We start from the raw sequence: 22,417 nt of genomic DNA on the forward strand, positions 1-22,417 counted from the left end.
ACAAATTGATAAGTGTGTACAAATATCACTCATTTGAATATTACGATTAATTTTGCAAATTTTGCATTCAAAAGTTAGTAAAGTTAACAACGTATCTACAAGTTATACCGAATTATGCATAGTTTCATACAAATTCGTTCATGAAAAAAAAAGATCGTATTATTTTTTGGTTAATTGTGTTTGATCTATTTTGGTGGGTCCGAATAAAAGACACAACTTTTCATGTTATTCGCGAAAACCAGCAGAAGAATATTTTTGGTTAAAATTAGATACAAAATGTTTGATAAATAGTACTTTTCTTAATACAATGTTCAGTTTTGTATGATTTTTAATTTTAGTCAATTTTATATATTTTAGAGTTTAGTATGATGTCCAGCATTATCACTGAACTAGTACACATTTTTGTTTCGGTGCCAGCTGAAGCACTCTTTCGGATGCTGGATACTGCGTTGAAGACCCATTGGTGGCCTTCGGTTGTTATCTGTTGTTGGGCGGGTTGTTTTCTCTTTGGCGCATTCCCAATTTCGATTCTAAATTTTACAGAGTTAAATTGTGAAAAATAAAGGATGTTTATACTTTAAAAAAGGAAAACATCAATCCGACCATTACTGAAATTGACTTTGGCAACGAAAAAAATAAAAATAATTACAAAAATACCGAATTCCGAGGAAAATTCGAAGCTGAGAGTCCCTAAGAAAATTGCAAAATCAAATCTAGCATGTCCTTGTATTATAATGCATACACCTTGAAATGTTATACTGCTATTATACCAACTGTGAAACCAACCATTGATTGATTGGATCCGACACTCGAACATTTTCAAAACGATTTGATGCGCGGGGCATATTTGTATCCAAATAAAACTCGGGATGACAAATTGTTTTTACTTAAATTAAATAAATACATATACTTCGACTTTAATAAACCCAAACATTTCAATCTGTAAATGATAAATGACATGTTCTTCTGTAAATAACATGAACTCAAAATCAATAAACCTTAGTTGTCTTTTCTCCTCTAAATCTATGTTCAGCTGCATGACAAGGATATCTTTATAATTTGTAAATTAAGAAATAATTGATGCAAGCTATACTTTATTGTAGTTTTAACATGGGTAGGCATTATATTCGTGATTATTTTTGCCCGAGCGATAGTGAGGGCTAAACTAACACGAATATAATTCCTACCCATGTTAAAAATACAATAAAGTATAGCTTGTATCAATTATTTCGATTTTGATTAGAAAAATTAAGGTAATGTCTATGTCCGATGTGTATACGGGTAAAGCGATTGTGTAGGCTCTTCCCTGAACCTCCCTGTTTTGTTTGTAAAGAAGCAATTAGCTGGCCCTGTGATTTTATAGAGGGAGGAGTGTTGGAACAGCCAGCATGAACGGTTGTCGCATCTAGGTCAAATATGTCAATTTCGGGATGCGACACATTACAGTCATAATATATGAATTAGTAATAACATGTGCATCTTTTAAGAGTTTGGAAATGTTTTAGGTTAATGAAATATATTAAATGCATGCCAATTTGATAAAATTCATTATTTTGCAGTAGTCAATATACGCATATGTGCAAAAAAAATATTGGATTTAGATCATGGTTTTATTCATGAAGCGAAGGAAGCACGTCATATTAGAATGTTCAATAAAACATTCGTCATTGTCTTTTATACAACATGTAAAACTAGAACAGATTATTAACATAGCTATTTTTATCATTGAAATGCATTTTACTATAATCGACCTATATTCTTTGTAAACCATTTTGTAAACACTATAACAAAAAAATGAGGGATCAGATAAGGGCCACTGCGGACTTAATAACAATTTGGACAAATTAGTCTATTTTGACTACGAATAATACTTACCGCCACGAAATAGCACATTAATGTTTAAAGTAGCGTGAAACACAAATCAATCAATCAATTTTACATAATTACAAATAATATCAATACATATTAGAGAATTCTTAAAAATATCCCCGAGGAGTGGCATTTTCATCGTCTAATAACTCTAAATTTAAATACATTAAAAGGTCAAACTACTATACTATAACACCCATTTAACATTGCAGATAGGATCCGACACTTAATTATTGTTAAATGTTCAAACATTCGTTGGATGTTCTCATCTGTAAAACTGCAATCTACGATCAGCTTTCCCAAAGATAAAACCAACATTTTTAAATCTACGGATACGCATGGTTTTACCAATCTAATGATTTAGCAATACATATGTATTTAAATAAACTAACCTATTGTGGTCTTAGTCTCCTAATCTATTTGAAATCTGCATTTTGTATAATGGATGATCTCCATCATTACATACGTCACTGTTAATTTACACAATCTAAAAGGTAAAAGATAATTAAAGAATCATGTTGTAGTTGTTTTAAAATTAAATGCAGTTTACTATAAACGATCTTTTTGAATTGTAAACCCTTTAGTAAATATCTGTACAAGATACGGAGGTATTGCGTTTTAAAATGAAATATTAATTAATTAGTATTTTTTCTTCGAAGTAGAAGGTAATACATTGATAAGTGTGTGCAAAAATCAATCATTATAGGAATATAAGGAATAATCTTTCAGATTTTGCATTCGTAATGTTCATTATGTATCTACAAATTATGCCAACTTATACATAGTTTAATACTCATTTGTTAATGGAAACTCTTTTAAAATTACAAGCAAATACTTTAGAATCGTTAAAACAAAAAGTGGTGTTCAAATAAAGAAACAAAGATGGATATTTATTTTTATATGCTCTATATTGGTGGGTCCAAAAATCCATAAAACATACAAGTATCTGCATGCCATTTGCAAATAAAAGGTAGAAGATTCCATTTGTTGAAATTTAGATACAAATTGTTCAATAAATATGTCATTTCTTAATACAATGTATTTTTTAAGATAGTACAAAAGCCCCTGAATTTTATAAAGGATTAAAATATTAACAAAATTGGAAGCCCTTAATTTGACCGTAATTGAAATTAATTTTTGACATAGAAAAAAGTAAAATGATAACTTGCCGAACTCCAAAGAAAATTCGAAACGGAAAGGCCTTACGAAAATGGCAAAATCAAAAGCTCAAACACGTCAAACAAATGGATAACAAATGTCATATTCCTGACTTAGTATAAGCATTATTTTAGGTAGAAAATGTTGGATTAAACACCGTTTATAGCTAGCTAAACCTCTCACTTTTGTTAGATATAACATGAGCAACACGACGGGTGCCTTTTTAGGGACAGGATCTCCTTGTCCTTCTGGAGCACCTGAGATCACCCAAGTTTGTGGTAGGGTTCATGTTGCTCAGTCTTTGATTTGACATGTTGTGTTTTGTGTACTATTATTTGTCTGTTTGTATATATATTTGTTTAGCCTTGGGGACGTCAGTTTGTTTCGTCCTATGAGTTTGTATGTCCTTGTATCTTTCGCCCCTCTTTTATAAAAAAAACTTTCGATGAACATTAAAGAAGACGTTCTATGATATAACCCTGGTTCACCAACTTTCTGCTCAGACACTGGTAACGTTTTACAAAGTCTGAGTAGCACCCACAATCTCTTAAATACCGAATGAGTTGGAAAATGTTTATTTCATATGCAGTTGAAAATAGTATATTATTACTAAGGTGGGAGGAATTACTACTTTTAAAATTAAAATCGTCTCGTTTGTCATAGATTCTGCTACTGAGAAAAGTTTTCTTTATTTCTCGTTATTCGATAAATATATACACCAAGTTCTTCTTGAAAGCGAAATCGCTGTTCAAAAACATCAATCCATATCGGTATTGACAAATGAAACTGAGATATGATTTTATAATTGTCTTCTGTCTGATTATATCCGAAATTCACAAAACAACTAAAACAAACTCATTTGGTTGACCGGTATGGACTATTCGTTTCACAAATGATAGCGGATAAGTTACTTATATCGTATACACAATGGGTGCGACATGTGGAACAGGATCTGTTTACCCTTCCCAAGCATATGTTGTGATTTTTTATCCTATGTTTAATTTTGTCTGATGGAATTTTCTGTTTTAACCATGACATTGTCAGTTCATTTTCGACTTGTTAGTTTGAATGTCCCTTTAGTATCTTTTGTTTCTCTTTCTATCTAAAACGTCACAAAAAATATTATCATACGAGTTTAGAAAAAAACACACTGTTATAAAAAGAAACCAAAGGAAGAAAACTTGGTTTTACGCCATATGAACTATTGCAAATATGATTAGTCTTTGTCTAATCTTTGATGTTTTATACCAATTATATTGTAATTTACATATTTATGTATTATTTAAACACGTCACTAGTACTGTTAAAATTTGAATGAACAATCGAGAGAAGGTTTTTTTTCTATATTATATGTACGAAATAAAAAGTATTTTCAGAATTATTTCGCTTGTGAGGAGCACATTAACAGGACAAGAAGACAATTTTAAGATACCTAACACGGATTATGCATTGAAGACCTGTTGGTGACCTTCTGCTGTTGTCTGCTCTATGGTCTGGTTGTTGTCTCTTTGGCACATTCCCTATTTCCATTCTCAATCTTACTTAAGGTGGCTCGTGGGTACAAAAAATTCAGCAAAAAATTAAACCATTTTTTTTTCATTACACATTTTGTTTATTGCACTATTATTTATTATTTATGATACGGTACAAAAATCATCCCCTAAAAATGATTCGGTTTGGCCCCAGATGACTTTTAAATTGTTTATATCATTGAAAAAGCTTCAAATTATCTCCCTTTGGAGCAAAAATGCCATTTTTTTGCATTAAATTTGAAATATCTTTTTTAGCTCATCGGTGACCTATATTTTTTATTATTATTTTCAAATAAGCTGTACATAAACTAAATAATTGTAAAATTTAAGCGATTTCTGTAATTAGGTTATTTTTTTATTTCGATATTACCTCTATTTCTCCTATTAGTTCAACAGAAAAAAAAGGACATTAACAAAAATGTATGCTTCTTCCAGAGGCAGATTGTGAGCTTCAATGAACGGTGACCCCATTTTTTTATTTCATTTTTCTTTTAACTACATCATAAAGTTCATTAAAAAAAAAATATAGCGAAATCCTATATTAGAAAAAAAAATTGATTTATACCCAGGAGCCCCCTTAATTATTTTTTTAATCCTAATTGTATATTTTCAAGATTTCGTTTTAAGCAGGATCTGCTTCCCTTCAGGAACACCTGATATCACCAACAGTTTTTGATCGGGTTTGGGTTGCTAAGTCGTTAGTTTACTGTGTTTTGTTTTGTGTACTGTTGTTTGTCTGTTTGTCTGTTGGTCTTTTTCTTATTTAGCCGTAAACAATATACAAGACATGGGCTCGATAATATGTTACACCGTATCGTGTGTATTTTAATCTAGACACCATCTAATTAATATAAATAGATGGCAAATCGTGCAAATGGATTTCTTATGTCTCTTTAATCTCATACTATATACGGTGACCTTCTGTTTTTGTCTGTTATATGCCAATGGTCGGGTTGTTGTCTCTTTGACACATTCCCCATTTCCATTCTCCATTTAATAGATGAAAATACATGTTAATCATCGTTTTTACTTGTATAAGAATGAGTTTTTGTGAATCAAATCAGTCAATCAAATGAATTACTTTTGTTTCACTTTCAATGTTGATATTCTTTTACTTTAAAAAACTGAACACGCATAATTCATGCGTAGTCCAAATCAAACCAAGGGGTCAAATTGAAGTCACATGAATACGGATTAAAAAAAAACTATTTGTAGTGGAGACCTTTAGCCTGTTATTGCAGATGAGTTTACTTGAGTATAAGAAAATATAAATACTCCGTCTAAAATAAGCTCAACCATTCTAAAGCTACAAATGTGTGATAACATATTGATATTACTTGATTTATTTTACATAAACGGGCGGGGTTTAATCTGTTCGCTCATCATAGACCAGTCCATCTACAGATAGGTGTTTTTGGATAAACTCATCAATGAAGTAATAAATACAATTGAGAATGGAAATGGGGAATGTGTCAAAGAAACACAACCCGACCATAGAACAAACAACAGCAGAAAGTCACCACCCGGAGGCGTCCTTCTGCTGGCCCCGAACAAATATATATACTAGTTAAGTGATGACACAATATCACACACCTATACCCCCTCCAAAAAAAAAAAAAATTTGACCCCTAAAAAAATACCCTCATTTCAAGTAAAAAAAAGCCCTAAATTTTCATAAAAAAAGCAAAAAACACCCAAAAACACCAAAATTTTCTTACTCCCAAAAAAAAATATTTTTTTACTTTGGAAAAAAAAAAACGTTATTAAAAACACCCAAAAAACAACAAAAAAAATTCCAAAAACAAAAATTTGAAAAACCGGGAGAACTGATAGAGAAAGAATTCTGTGGGATTTAAGAGAAAAAAAAATCAATTTTTACTTTAAAAAATGAAACAACCTACAGCTCCTGATTTATATCCAGAATTACCTATAGAAGATGGACAAAATTATAGACTACAAAAAATAACAGAAATAGAAATAACATTAATAAATGAGAGAGATAAACGTAAATCACTATACAAAAAATATAAACGCGGAGTTAATGTTACTGATGGTTTTGATACAAGTTTAATTTCGACATCTGTTGTTTTAGCTGGTATAGGAATAGCTTTTCCTATCTTACTTCCCATACAAATTGCAGCTGTTGTATGTGGAAGTTTAGGAGGTCTAGTTAAATTAATTAGAAGAAAGTTGACAACAAAATCAAAAAAACATTATGAAATTAAAACAATGGCAGAATGCAAGTTAAACAGCATAAAAGAATTAATATCAAAATCTTTAACTGACGGACAGATAAGTGCAGAAGAATTTAAATCAGTTTTGGATGAATTAGAAAAATACAACAAAATGAAAGAAAATATACGAACAAAACTAACACAAACAGTATTGACAGTGAAAGAAAGAAATTGATTGAAGACACAGAAGCTAGAGTAAGAAGTGAATTAAAAAAAAAAAAAATGGAAAATATCTAATTTTTTTTAACAAAATTACAATAGTTAATCATGTTAATGACCCTCCTCCAAAATATGAATTAAATTCTCTTTAAAAAAAATGGCTGAAGGAGGTTATGAGTTTGATAATCCTGAGTTTAAAAATAATGATTATGATGAAGAAGAAGAAGAAGAAACGTCTTTTCAAGATGATGAAGAGTTTCAAAATAATATAAATAAGGAATTTGAAAAATCAAGAGATTTATCAGAAAATGATGCTAAAATTCGTAAAAAAGAAACTACAAAAAAAAATGATAAAACGATTTTATAAAAAAAAATGGTGAAACTATGCGTAATGAAGAGGTTTTTTTTGTTGGGGAAGATCATAAGGGAAGACAAATCTTATATGTAAAAGATGAAAAAGGTAATGATATTGCATTAACATATTACCAAAAAGGAGTATTAAAGTTTTATAAATTTAGCACTCTTCAAAGAGAATACGGTGTTAATTTTGTCAGGGATGTTTTAGGTGTAGATGCTTTTAAAATATCTGATAGAATAATAGAAGGTAGAGCAGGGTTGCAGAGAATGTTAAATGAACTCGATAATATAGAAATTCCATTACAAGAAATATCTACACAACAAGAAGGACAAGAATTATTAGAAATAGCAAGTAATGAAGAAACACATGTGAAAGAAATAGAAACTTCATTTATTGAACAAGGAACATCTTTCATAAATGAAGAAACACAAACATATATGACAAAAAGAGAAATGGATGGTATAATCAGTGCAATGACATCAGTAAAAGAAGAGATTGCAAATGAATTAGCAAAACTGAATGAAACAAATAAAGACTTAGCAAAAGAAAATGCCAAATTAGAACAAGCTAAAGAAGACAATGATGAATTTCAAATAGATAGAGTAAGTAGTCGAATAAGAGAGTTGGAATCTGAGAGAAGTGCAAGACTAGAAGTAATTAATATTAATAAAGAAAAACTACGTAGTCAAGTGAACAGATTTAAACAAACAATACATAAAATGTTAAACGAAGACAAAACATTAGGTGAAAGAATAAGAACATTATTCAGAGAACAAGGAATAACAATAGTTAGTGTTTTAACTGCTTTTGGAATGATTATTGGTGTTATTGTTGAGGCATTTACTGGTTCTCCTTCTCCTCCATCAAAAGGTGGTGGTGTACAAGATTGGATGAAAAAACAATTAAAAAATCTTGGAAAATTATTATCTTTTCTTGCAGGAAAATTAGCAGCTGCATTACCAGGTATTATAGGTTCTATTGTTTCTTGGTTATTGTCTGCAACAAAAGACGTAGTAAATTGGTTTGCAAACACCTTATGGGCATTGTTTATTTTAGTTGTTAGTTTATTGTTTACTGCTGCTAGAGATTATTTGAAAAAATAAAGTGTTGTAAATCCTATTACAATACTTACAAATATTATTGCTTGTTTATTATCTTCATGATCTTCATGTTCAATTTTTTTTATTGGATCTATTTTTGGTTCTTTAGGCTTTTCAGGTTTTATAGGTTCTTGTGGTTTTGCAGGTTCTTTTGGTTTAAAATCAACATGATCAAAATTTTTATTATTTAAATCATCATTAAACCCAAGTGTTTGATTTTCTGTTGCAATTATAATTTTATTATTATAACCAACAATAGTTCCAATTTGTAAAACCATATCACTGGGAGACATATATAAACCAAGTCCATAAGCATAATCAACTTTACTTCTTGCGTATTTTAAAACATTTTGATAATTTGATATCTGAGTGGGTAAATCAATAGGACTATTAATAACATCTTGTACATTTGCTAAGAATTGTTTTTGTGCATCAAATCCTGTTCCTACTTTTAAAATTTCTGTTTTTGTTTGAGATTGTGCACCTAATAAAGCCCATACATAGATTTTAATACTTTCATTAATACGCTCAATACCTGCTCGTGTAAAACCTTCTGATTTTTCTAATATAAATGTTGTCCAAGCCATACTTATATCTTTTTCATGCTTAAGTGTATCACGAATATTAAAGAAAGGACCTTTACTTTTATGATGATATCTGTATTCACCACTTGGTTTATAATACATTTCAAAACTTCCTAATCCTTGACATGATGATTCTAGTTTTTGTCTCCAATTTGTATCTATTGAAACATTAAATTCTTTACATAATTTTTGATATACAGCTTTGTCATATGAGTTCTTATAATAACAGAAAGAAGAATCTGTTGGTAAAGGTGATTTAAGTTCTTTTAAAATTCTTGCAATACAATAATAAAAATGAAACATATAAAAAGATTTTGTAAGATTTGAAGTATGTAACAAATGATCATTATAAGAAATCCCACATCCTGTACTTGCACACCATACTGCAAAGTTTAATTGACATTGTAACCAATCAAATGAAGAATGAATCCATGTATTCCATGGTTCGTTGGTGTGTAATGATGGGTTTTGATAGTTTTGAAATAAATCAGGAAAAGCTGTTTTAAAGTTCTCTTTTTGATTTACAAATATTGTTTGATTTACAAGATTTGTTTTTAATTGATGATCTTTTTCAGAATATTTAATACCTGGATTATATGAAACATTAGGATTATATTTAAATTCTTTTGTTATCATTTTTTTATATTAAAAATGTTTCATACTATTTCAAATATTGATAATACAATAAACTTAGAACAATACATAAATAACAGAAATGGAAATAAACGTATTGGTTTGAAATTTATAAGATACAGTATATGTTGGTATAATGTTTATCATGGGTTTATAAAGAAAACCGGAGAGACACAGCAAAGGATTATGAATGGTTATTACAGTTTTCAACAAATAGTGGATGAATTTCAAAAAGAAAATATTGTATTATCCGTAAATGAAGCAAATGGTATCGCTTCATTAAACACTACTACTGAGTTAAGGATAAGTAAGGGTTTGGGAAATATGTTAGGGTTTAATAATAAACGTAAATTCGAACCTAATGAATTACATTATGGAAACAAATTTGTGGATTTTGCTATCCATAAATCATTATATATCCATTTGGAACAAGTTAGCACTTCTCATAATTATCTTGATGGTAAGCCAAGTAAATTATTGGCTGTTATTCCAGTTGAAAATAAAGAGTTTGGTGAAGTTATAACAGCGAGATTTGAGCATCCGGAATATAAATGTTTAGTAAATGATGTTATAACAGAATTGAAATTAGAAATAAGAGATGAAAATAATAACAAGATAATTAATCATTTACCAATTAATTGTGTTTTAGAAGTTATATAATTTATTTAATAAAATGAGCATACTTGGTGTCAAAAAAAAACGTAGAAAAAGAAATATTAAATATGAAGAGTGAGCTTCAAACAATGGATACTAAGGATAGAAATTTACACCGGAGTGTCGCTGCCCTAACCATCAGAGTTTTAAATGTTGAAAATATAGTTAGTAATATTGAAAAAAAAACAGACAGAAAAATAATAAGTATATATGCTGGAATTGATGGTCCATTACATTCAAATAAAAAGTTTAATTTTGGTGATGGTGGTGGTAATTATGTAATGAACTTTCCAGGACAAATATTGGGTATAAGTTTATTAAGTTTAAGAACAAACACAGATCATATAGAAGTTTGGATAACTGTTAATAATATGCTAATTGGTTACGCACTATTATTAAATAGTGGTGACACACACACATATCATAACTATAGTACACCTCCACCTATAAAAATTAAGGCTGGAGATTTAATAGGTTTTATTAGTATGAGTAATAATTCTACATGTATCAATACTCAAGTAACAGCGGTAATTGAATTATTTTTATAACAAATTTAATCCTTAAAAATGTCGGCATACGGAAACAAATTAAATCCTTACAGAAAAATAAGAGAACCCCGTGGTGTGAAAGGTATTCGTCAAAGTGTATCAATAACAAATAATCCTTCAACTATTAATCAAAATCAACAGCTATTAGTGAGATTCCCCAATCTAAGCAATAATGATGTTATTGTTCCTGGAACAACCAGATTGGCATTTGAAATAGAACTCACATCTACAGACGACAATGCAACTATATATCAAAACATAGGAAGAGCAATAGTTAAAAAAACAACAATTCGTATAAGTGGAAATGAAATTATGTCAATTGATGATAGTGATATTTATCATTGTTATGTTGATTTATGGAAATCTACATCTGAACGTTTAAATATGGCATACCAAGGTATTGGTGAAACAAACATGTTAAAACACAGAGTTGGCGCGGATGATAAAGCATCAGACATAGGCGATGAAGCAATTGCAACTGCAAATGGTGCAAGATTTTGTGTCCCACTTGATTTTGAACTATTAGAAACTCATATGCCTTTTTATCAAGCAGGTCTTGGTGATAGACTTGAATATGAACTTACATTTAATAATTATAGCAATGTTATTAAATCAACAGATACATCTGCAAGTTATACAATCAAAAACATTTGTTTAGAATTTGATATGGTTACTGATGCAGAATTAGCAATACAGATAAGACAACAAGTTGATGGTAAGATGGTTATTTTGTACGATAGAATACTAAGACATAGAAAAATAACCAAAAACAAATCTGATACATTGTGGAATATTAATTTAAATGTTCCAGCTAGAAGTATGAAAGGAATTCTAATGTTGTTCGAAGATCCTGAAAGAACAAGTACCGAAACTTATTATAATCCTAACATAACAAAAGTAGAAATGACAAAAGAAGGTGTTCCAAATCAACTATACAGTCAAGGAATGAAAGCATATCAACAATGGGATGAAATAAATAAATTCTTTGCTTTAAATTCAAAAAGAAATAAAACAACAGAAGAAGTTTTAAAGGATTTAAATTTATCCTATACAACATTAGAAAAATATCTTACAACTAATTATGCATTATGGTTAGATTTACGTTCAACAGATGACAATTCGTTACACGGTTCAGGTAGAAGAATTGAAAATGCTTCTGAAGGTATTACTATCCAAATAACTAAAACAGCAGGAGCAAATAAATTAATAAATGTTTATCTGTTTGTTATACAAGATGCACAAATTAATTTTGAAGATGGAAGATTTAAAGAAGTTAATTACTAGTAAGCGAGCAAAGCGAACGGTTCCCCTTAAAAAATGGAAACAAACGAGCGGAGCGAGATACACTCCGATTCCCTTTATGAATTACCAAAATATCCCCATTGTGCTATTATATGTGGACAAACAGGATGTAGAAAAACAGAGTTTGTTCTTGATTTATTAGAAGGAGAATATAGTGGAGTTTTCAAATATATAATTATTCTTTGTCCAACCATCCAATGGAACAAAGCATACAAAAATCGTGAATGGATTGATGATGTTAGAAAACCAAAAACAAAAAATTTAATAATTGTTAATCCTATTGTTGAAGTGAGAGAAGCGAACGGTTCCCTTTATGAAGAAGAGAAGCTACAAGAACTATTAAGAATGTTCTTTAAAAAATATGCTGGTCATTCAACATTATATATCATTGATGACTGCAGTGCAACAAAAGAACTAACAAAGAAAAAAGATATGCTGTCCGAGCTTGCATTTTCAGGAAGACATGCGGAACAATCAGTGTGGGTCATTTCACAGAGATACAACTCTGTTTTAAAAGATTTAAGAGAACAAACAAAATGGTTATGCATGTTCTACACAAAAGATAGAGATAGTTTTGATAATTGCCTAAGAGAAAATGATGTTATTCCTACTTTGGAAGAAAGACAAAGAATAAAGGAAGAACTTAAAAAAAAGAAACATCGTAAATTAATATTAAAGACAGATCAACCTACTGATTATTGGTTACTTAATTAATTTTTTTAGCAATTCTCAAGTAATGCTTAAGTAATGCTTAAGTAATGCTTAAGTAATGCTTAAGTAATGCTTAAGTAATTTAACCAAAATAAGCAATAAAAAAAAGCAATGCTGTTAGAAATACTAACAATTGCAACAAGCACTGCAGTCTTATCATTGGTTGGGTATGTTGTATTTAATTTTTTTAAAGTTAAAAATAAATTATATCCGTTTTTTGAAACGTATAAAATGAATGCTGAAGAATTATTAAGCGAGCAAATTGTGGAAAACATAAATATTGATGATAATAAACAAGCGAGCGAAGTGAACGGTTCCCTTCAAGAAAAAAAACGCGAAAGATTATCATCCGTTGTTCCTGGTGGGAGTAGTAAACAATATCTGGGTAAAGAATTACAACTGTCAGATATTGATAAAATGACAACAGAACAAATAAACAAACTATACTGTAAATATGAAGCAAGATTGGGAGCTAGTATGACCAAGACATTAGGAAACTCTTTTATAAATTTATATGTCATGGGTGTATCAAAGTATTTCAAAGTTGTTAATCCACCAATTTTGATACAAGACTTAGAGGAAGATCCTTTTATCAATAATGCTTTAACTAATACATGTTGTGAACTGTACTATAGATATGGAATGAATCTTGCACCTTTTACTACAATATTAACAACAGCAAGACATATCAAACCACTCGCTTCGCTCGATTTCCAAAAAAAAAGATGAAAATAATGACATAAAAAATGATGAATGAAACTCCTGAACAAATAGAAAACAAAGACGAAAAAAAGAAGTATTTAAAAAACTTAAACCAAAAGACCCAAAAAGAGTAGCTGCTGGTAAGAAAGGTGCAGAAGTAAGAATAAGAAATGCAGAATTGAGAAAAAAAGAAGTGGAAAAATTCAAAAAAGAAAATTCAAAAATCAAACAAATAACAAAAGATTCTGATACAGAAACAGATTATGAATCAAACGAACATATCCCTTCTGTCAAGAAACACTCCAGTTCCCTAGTTGATTACAAATTTGTACTTTTTCCTATAAGTATTGTTGGATTGGGATTGTTTTTTTACAACCATAGTAAGAAACCAGAAAGAATGATTAAAGAAATAACAAAACCAGAAAAACAAAAGAAAGAAATTGATCCTTTTGAATTTAATTAAATTTAGTACATTAAAATGACAACTCAAAAAGACGGAAAACAAATAGCAAATATGTTATATCATGCTGGAGTGGAAACATTGTGAACAGTTGGATATGCAGAAATAGGTAAAAAGGTATTAAGGAGGCCAGCACCAAAAGTGGATTTTAATATGAATGATGTTGTAATGTTATCCATTGATATATTACTTGCAATGGCAACAAAAGATATGTTGATTAAGCAAGGTATTATACCTGCTGATATTATGAAGTAATTTTTGTTTTTATAAAATGGCAAGTGCTTTAACAATGATGCTTGGTGGGGCAATAACAAATGCTTTTGCATTTTCAGGGAGTAATTATTTATTTTCACATATTGGTAGTAATGCAAATGAAGAGAAAATAAGACATGATAAAGCTATAGAAAAATTAGAAAAAGCACAATCAGAATGGAATAAAAAAAGAATACAGAGATTAGATTTTATAAATGAACAATTACAAAGGGAACATCATGCGGTTCAGACTTTTTCAGATGATGTTGACCAGGCAATGAAACTATACTATCGTGTCACGAATAAAAAATTAACTTCATTATCACCTAAACCTACATTAAGTGATTTTTATACTCCATCAGAAGACCAGAAAAATAGAGAGATTGCATTTGTTGTTGGTGGTATGGCATTAACTGGTTTTATTGTTTGGATAATAAAATAAATTAAAATCCAAAAGGTTGAGTATCTATTCCATTATCTAAAATATATCTTTTGTCGTCGAATGGAGACATACTTATTTTATTTACTTCATTAACAAACATTTTGTTTTTGCTCGAGTTCATTGTACACATTTTATTCATTTTGGTTTTATTATTGAACAAACAATCTTTATAATGATCAAATTTAATATCTTTATTTATTGTAGTTTTTCCAATTCCTTTTAATTTTTTTTCTTCACTTAAATCTGTTAATGTAAAAGAATATGCTTTACTTTTAAAAAAAACTATTTCATTCATAATTTTCCCATTAAGTTCATCTTTAAATTTACCAATTACTTTTTTATTTTTTTCTGAATATAAAGGGTGATCTTTTGGATAACCAGACGTATCTAGTTCATCTATTATTTCTTCCATGTCTTTATAAATATCTTTGGTTTTTACACTCAAAATCATACTATCAGTATCACTTGCAACTAATTCATTCTTTTCCCATAATTCATAAGCAACATCATAATAAAAGCTATACATTAATTGTTTTGAGTAATCCAATATAGCCTGTCCTAAATAGGTTTATTAAATTTAACAGAAGTAACATTATTTTCAATTGCAACAAAGTTATCATTAAATATTATTGAGTCTTTCAAATTTGGTTTTTTTATATATTTTTTTACTTCTTCCCTGTCTGTAAATAATTTTATTTCACTTCTTCCTCTGATATTTTCGAATGTTTTGCCATAGAAACTATTGTTCATCAGTTTCCAAAGATCTTTTTCAAAATCTGATTTTGCTTTAGTTCTTTGTTCTGTATTGAAATTTATGTATTTTGCTAACCAATTTGATTCTTTAAATGAAATTGTTCTGTAAACTTTTGTTACCTTTATTCCAAGTTTTATATATTTTTTTAAAATGCTATCGTGAATTATATATTTTTTTTTATCTCTCAATGTTAAAAATAATTTTTCTTCATTACCTAATGGTTTGTCTCCCAATAGATTTAATTGGTAATCAGATAATTCTTCTTTTTTTATTTTCATCTTTTCTGGTGCTAAAGGATATTTATATGTTTTCTTTTTACATTTTTTTGTATATTGTAAATCACATTCAATTAAACATCCTCTTCCTTTTGGAATTTTTTTATAATAATTTGGATCTTTTTCCCATTTAAAATCTCCTGTAGGAAGCTTTTGTGACATTTCCCAACCATATAAATTATTTGCATCTAGATATAACAAAAATTTTTCTTCAAAAAAATTATTTAAGTTTTTTCCTTTTTTTAATCTTTTTAAACATTCTTTTTTTTCATGTTCATCTATTATTCTATAATCTTTATTATAATTTGAAGTATATTTGTTGAAGGCTTTTACATGTCTTGGTCCTAAAACACCAGAAAATCCTCCTCTTATTCCTTTCTCAAACATTTGTAACATATCAACATCAGTTAACAATTCTAATTTTATTTCTGTATATTTTAATCCACATTGCCATGTAAGTCCTGGTGCAGAATAACAATAACATGGGTCTATTTCATAATATTTTATAAAGAATTTTCTAAATTTTTCGAAAGCATCGGCTAAGATAATAACATCTGTTTTGAGATATAAATTATGATAGTCTAATAAAGTTTAACAATTATAATGTGTCCAGACTCTTTGTGCATGTTTGTACTCTTCTTTTGTAATTGTTTCTTTTTTTAATTTAGAATAAAATTTTTCTATTTCAGGAAGTTTTTTATCTTCAAATTTTTTTATAGAATCTATGTATTCATATGGATAGAATCCTTTTTGTTTCAAAAGAGCTATATTACCTTTAAACTCTTTTTCTAAAATAGGAAACTCATCCATTGATTTGGCAATATCTGATAAGCCTTTTAACATAAATCTATATGAATCTAGGAATCTTAATTTTTTATAATTTGATCCATAATCTATAGAAATATAATTTTCTGAGTTTTTAGAAAGAAGTTTTACTTTATTATATTCATCTTCATATTTCATTAATTCTTCGATTAAAAAGTGGAAATCATAATTCGATCCATTATGAAAGAACACGGGTATTAATTTTGTTGCTTTACTTCTTTTGTGTTACACGATTGACACGCTGCTCCTCTATATTTACCTGAAAGATGATTATGTTCTCTTACTTTTTCGCTTTCTTTAAATTCTTCTCCACAAATATAACATCCGGTTGCTTCTTGAAATTCATCTTCTTCATGATTATTTAATATTGGTTTTTTATTTTCGTTAAGGTAGATCTTATAAGTTATTTCTTTGTATATCTTCATTACTTTTTCCACATATTTTTCTACTGCATCATCACCAACATAAGAAAAGTATTGTGGTTTATATATTTCTGGATAATCAGAATGAACATACATACCATAACTATTTATTTCTTGTTTACTTATTGGTTTTATATAAGATTTATTAGGATCTGGAGTACATGATTGCATGGGTATATTATTTGCTTCAAAATCACAATATATAACAAATGGTAATCTATTTTTAAAATGATGATTATTGAATTTAAGCTTATTATAACAGTCACTCAGGTATGTAGAAATACAGAATCCATTATCAGTTAATAGTCAACACAGAATCCTTAGCAACGGCGCTACTGCAGTGTCACCGTTACCATGTTATGAAATCGGTAGTAAAGTGGTTCTGTACATGACAAACAAGAACAAGTATTGTACTATACATAATTTAAATGGCGTATCCTCTTACAGCGTCGGCAGAGTCATGACTTCTTGTGAAATACTCCAATGTTTTTACCCTCAAGACGTATATCTGTCTTGGAACATTACATACTAGTCTTCTCTCCACTGTCAATAAACGTCTGCTATATGTTTACATCACCCAGGCAACATGTAAACACACTCTTGACAACCATGTAAATATTTCCAATGATCGATTTAGTCTATAGCACTTCACAAATGTAAAAAGCTATTTAAGTTGTAGTCGTATTGATCCGTTTTATTACTAAACTATATTGATAAAATTATACCATTTCTCGAGGTTGGGGCGCACTGGGGAAATTATTTTTTCTCTTAAATCCCACAAAATCTCTCGGCTTTTTTAAAAAAAAAATTTGGAATTTTTTGGGGTTTTTTTTGGGTTTTTTTTTGTTGTTTTTTTTTATAAAAAAGTTAAAAAAAAATTTTTTTGGGGAGTAAGAAAATTTTGTGTTTTTTGGGTGTTTTTTGCTTATTTTATGAAAATTTAGGGCTTTTTTACTTGAAATGTGGGTATTTTTTTAGGGGTCAAATTTTTTTTTTGGGGGGTGCGCTTGAGTCGTTCAAGTACTATACTACTGTGATGACGAACGCAATACTAAACTCTAAATTGTACACAAGAAACTAAAATTGAAATAATATTAGACTAACAAAAGCCGGAGGCTCCTGACTTGGGACAGGCGTGAAAATGCGGCGATGTTAATGTTTACGAGATCTGAACCCTCCCCCTATACCTCTAGCCAATGTAGAAAAGTTAACGCAAGACCATTCGCATATAAAAATTCAGTTCAAGAGAAGACCGAGTCTGGTGTTAGAAGATATAACCAAAGAAAATAAACGAAATGACAATAATACATGAATAACAACAGATTACTAGCAGTTAACTGAAATGCTAGCTCCAGACTTCAATTAAACTGATTGAAAGATTATGTCTTCATCAGATGTGTCCAGTTATTGTTACTGGTCCGGTTAAAAATGTAAACACTATAATATTTGTATGTCTATTATCAAAATAAGTAGTTAGACATATCCGTTGTAACACGGAGTTAAAGAACATGTTATAATTGTCACATTTTTTGAAATTGTGGGTATGAAAGTATAACTATGAAGACGGCAAATGCAAAATATACATATATCGTTATGCTATAGCATTTTGATGTACCCTTTTATTCCCTTAAATCCAAATTGTTTTTGTGTTGGGTCGGAGGCAGTGGCATAACTTGCAAATGGTACTTCGACCCTATTGATTTCCTTTATTTAGTAGACAGCAAAAATAATTTTCTTTGAAAGATTTCCTTAAAGATTTTGCTGAAAGCATATTAGATGTAAGGAAATTAAAAGGTTTAAGGTGGTACCTAACACTACAGGGAGATAGCTCTGTAAAGTCAGCTAAACGTTTTAATTACGTTGTGTTGTAAAAAGAATATTAAGCTTCTCAATGATCAAAATTGTTGTTTGTCAAACTGCTGTATAACCAGTGTAATTTTTCTCACAAAACGGTTGGTTCAAAATATTTGAAATTTTTATATTTTTGTTAAAGGGTCAAAGTAAATACTTTGTCAAAATTTTATGAAAATCAAACGAGCCAAATTAATTTTAGTGAAAGTGTTGGGTACCACCTTAAATAACAAATGCTTATAAATCACCACCAGCTGAATTCTCAGAATATCTTTCGTTTTAAACCATATATTCATGAATTATCGAACGTTCTTCTCTCTTTCTCTCCGTGTTTAGTGTGTGGGGCGAGTTGGATGATTACATTGTCTCTCTCTTTTTGATTGTACCATATCATAGTCTTTGGTAAAATCGTTTGATGACACGAGTAGGTTATTAGAAATCAATAAAAGTTATAACGGCAATCATCCTTATCACACAAATCTTCAAATAGACTGCCCTTATGTAAAATAAAACGCGCGTCTTGCGTAAATATGAAATTTTATTCCTTGTATTTATGATGAGTTTATTTGCAACAACATGGTCGATGCCATTGCTGGTGGCGATTTATTTCCCCAAGGGTATCATCAGCCCAGTAGTCAGACCTTAGCTGTATTTGTCAAAGCTTTTAGGAATTTTTGGTCCTCAATGCCCTTCAACTGCGTACTTATTTGGCCTTTTATAACATTTTTAATTCGAGCGTCACTAATGAGTCTTTTGTAGACGAAACGGGCGTCTAGCGTAAATACGAAATTTTATTCGTTGTAACTATCATGAGTTTATCCGCCCGATCAGTTGATATAAGATTGGTAATATCTTTTCAAAATAAATAAACATGAACTAATAATCAACCAACCGTAATGTGTTTTTAGTTTGACAATCTATCTAAAACTGCATTACAAGGACGCATCTTCAGAAATCCATATATGCATAGTCAGTGTTTAACACAATTTGAAGGTTAGAATAACCGGTTTATACACATTGTTAACATTTTAGAAAAATAAGACGAGGTTCAGTAAAGGGGTTTTAAGGTAAAAAAAAAACTGTAGTATTACAACATCAGAAACTGTGCGAAGTTGTAAATATGTGACAATAGGCAAACATGGTCAAAACATCATAACTAAATCAACATTGGTGTAAGCCACTAAGGAATGATATTAACGCTTCCATAAATATGTTTTTCAGATGAGTGTCCCTCAAAGTGTTATAACTATATATCATACCTTAGAATGTCATTCTGCAATGCATGCTAGATATGATCCGACACTAAATTATAGTTCAAATGATTATAAATTCCGAGTATGTTTATACCTGTAATATCTAGCTTGACAAATTGTAAGCCTACTATCCATAAAAACACGAATCTGTATATATGTTATGAGTCTAAAGTGCATATCTGTATTTTCTTCGGGAACACTCTAGTGGAGGTTACGTAAATATATTAAAATTTAAAATCTGTTAATTTACAATAACACATTTTGTCGCCTTTTAAAGAAGATAAGCATAATAATATTGAAAATGAACCAACCTTTTTGTGTTCTTCGTCTGTCAATCTATTTAAAACTCATTACGAGGCAATATTTATAGAGTATGCATTTTCAATCAATATATTTGTCACAGGTTTTTTTTACACAATTTAAAGGTAATACGAATTATTGAGCATTAAATCAATTTTATGAATTGAGATTATCGTCTGCTAGACTAGAGTTATCTTTTCTTAATTTTTAAAGGACTTTAGGTTCCTTGCAAATTAGTTTTGATAATTGATTTAGATGAATATTGGTAAAACTACCAGATGATAAAATTGTAAAACTGAGCGATCAAACATATTCTATTGAAAAAACAAAAAGTTACTCTTAAAGTAATGCAGTCTTTAATAGGAATGGATCATTGGCTTTTTGTGTTCTTCTTTCTGGCAGGTATGTTTGAAGTGTGTATATGGCTAAAAATCTTTATCAGTTTATAAATAAAGGCAACAGTAGTATACCGCTGTTCAAACTCATAAATCCATGGACAAAAAACAAAATCGGGGTAACAAACTAAAACTGAGGGAAACGCATAAATATAAGAGGAGAACAACGACACAACACTACAATGTAACTAACACACACAGAAACGGACCAAGCATCAGACAAAATCCCACGAGAATAACAAATATAACATCAAAACCAAATACATGAATTTGGGATAGACAAGTACCGTGACACGTCTTATCGCAATGTCAATTTACAATTTGACCAAAGGAAGTGGCAGTAATTTTTTCAAGAATTTAATAGCTATACATATATCTAAGATTACGACTGGGTTTCAAATACTGACAGTGCAGGTGGTCATTCATTGTGTTGTGTAGCTTATTTAAACGAGTTATGAAAATGGCCATATAATTAGGATTAAGTTTTTATAAGTTATATTCCAGAAAAGTGTGTCAAACGCATAAAATTATTAAAAGTGGATAATCATTTTTTTTACAGCACTGGGTCGATACCTCTGCTGGTTAACTATCGGGCCCCGAGGGTATCATCGGCTCAGTAGTCAGTACTTCGGTACTGACATGATTTATAACCAACCTTTCTAAATTTGCCCGTTTATAAATTTTGAAATTTTAAAGAAACTAAGGATTCAACTCCCTCAGGCAAAGTTGACCTTAGATTGCTTTGGCTTTTTTAAGGTATTTTGTTTTATATAAAGCTCTTCAACTGTTTCGGTACTTATGCATCCTCGGCTTTAAAATATTTAGCTTTGAGCGTTCTTGATGAAAGTTAATCCAGAAAAGCGCTTCGGACGCATAAAATTATAAAGCGTGTTGTTTTCAATTTTTAATATTACGTATTTGGAAATAATACCTAATGCTTTGGCCATCTATTTTAACATAAAAAGAAAACTTTACAAATAAGAAGATATTTTTTTAATTTTTATAGCATTGCTGTTGTTACAATTTTATATACAAAATCTTTAAAAAAAATACTTTATATTTTTTTATCAGATTAAATGCGGCTTTGATGCATGTGTGCTCTTCTAGGTATGAAACCATTATGTTTCAAACAACATTTTACTATTATTTTGATGCATTTTTACTGGTCAGTGAATTCGCCTTTGCATCAAATGTTAAACATGAGCATGTTTTACATACATGTAGGCAGGATGTTTATATTGACCATGTAAAAAAAACCTCAGATGTTTGTAACTATAAAATTTTCAAAAACTGATCCAAAAGGGAAGTCCACAACTTCAGTTAAGAATTGAATGCTCTTTTTTGCGGAAGCGCTTCATACTTAAAATGTGCGCACGGTCAACGCTTTTACAACCCTATAAAGTTACAAAAAAAAACATTCAATACTTATAATTATATTTTTCCTATAGGATCATGAAAACACGCCTTTTATCAAGTTTTTATTTCATTTACCTGTGCACTTTATTGTGGGACCTCGTGTCATCATGAATGAGAAGTTTTATTGAGTGATACAACTGCTTACGGAATAACACATGATGTGCAGTTAGCCAATCAGAATAACGTATTGTAATGAAACATACATCTAATGTCATTATTTGTATATAA

The 22,417-nt window shown here is 29.6% G+C and overlaps 1 protein-coding gene across 1 annotated transcript in view; it reads right to left on the reverse strand.

Moving 5' to 3' along the window:
- Positions 1–20,435, reverse strand: part of LOC143054293 (uncharacterized) — a 63,753-nt gene extending 43,318 nt beyond the window's left edge. The window contains exons 1-2 of the mRNA XM_076227253.1: positions 20,390–20,435; positions 2,262–2,356 (exon numbers count right to left, since the gene is read on the reverse strand). The gene's annotated coding sequence lies outside the window, so the exon portion shown is untranslated. The remainder of the gene's footprint in view (positions 1–2,261; positions 2,357–20,389) is intronic.
- Between the last annotated feature and the right edge of the window lie 1,982 nt (positions 20,436–22,417).

Source organism: Mytilus galloprovincialis, chromosome 12 (genome assembly GCF_965363235.1).
Source record: "Mytilus galloprovincialis chromosome 12, xbMytGall1.hap1.1, whole genome shotgun sequence".
NCBI lineage: Eukaryota > Metazoa > Mollusca > Bivalvia > Mytilida > Mytilidae > Mytilus > Mytilus galloprovincialis.